This window comes from Elephantulus edwardii, unplaced genomic scaffold (assembly GCF_000299155.1).
Source record: "Elephantulus edwardii isolate Elephantulus edwardi_28Jun2011 unplaced genomic scaffold, EleEdw1.0 scaffold00209, whole genome shotgun sequence".
NCBI classification, from domain to species: domain Eukaryota; kingdom Metazoa; phylum Chordata; class Mammalia; order Macroscelidea; family Macroscelididae; genus Elephantulus; species Elephantulus edwardii.
In genome coordinates this window covers 2,167,391-2,168,017 of record NW_006399959.1, presented here as the reverse complement: position 1 = coordinate 2,168,017, position 627 = coordinate 2,167,391, and positions in this window count along the sequence as shown.

Below are 627 nucleotides of genomic sequence, written 5' to 3'. Positions count from 1 at the left end.
AATGTCATTTATCAAACAGTCAAATAATACAACTGTCAAACAAGAATACTGTACTCAGCAAAAATGTCTGTCAAATATGACGGAAAGATCTAGATATTCTCAGTAAAGCAGAACCGAGGAGAGTTTGTAAAAAAATAATACAATGTTGCAGGAAATATTGAGGGAAGAACTTCTTAAAGAGATGCCACAGGAAGCAGAAGGGAACAAGTAATCAGTAAACAACACCAAAAAGAATCTAAAAGAAATGATAGCAATAAAATCTTGCCTCTCAATAATGACACTGAAAAGTGAATGGTTTAAATACACCACTGAAGAGTAAAACAGTAGCAGATTGGCTAAAAAACAAAAAAAAAACCCACCCCAAAACCCATCAATATGCCATCTATAAGAGACACATCAGAAAAAAGAAGAAAAAGAAAGAATAAAAATGAAAGGGTGGAAAATATATACCAAGCATATGGTAACCAGAAAAAAGCAAGAGATTTCAATGTAAAAGACATCACAAATGTCAAGGAAATTCACTATATAATCCTTAAAGTGTCAATAGGACATAAGCACAATAAATATTATGCACCAAATTATAAAACTGCAAAATATTTGTATATTTGTACATTTAAAAATATTTTT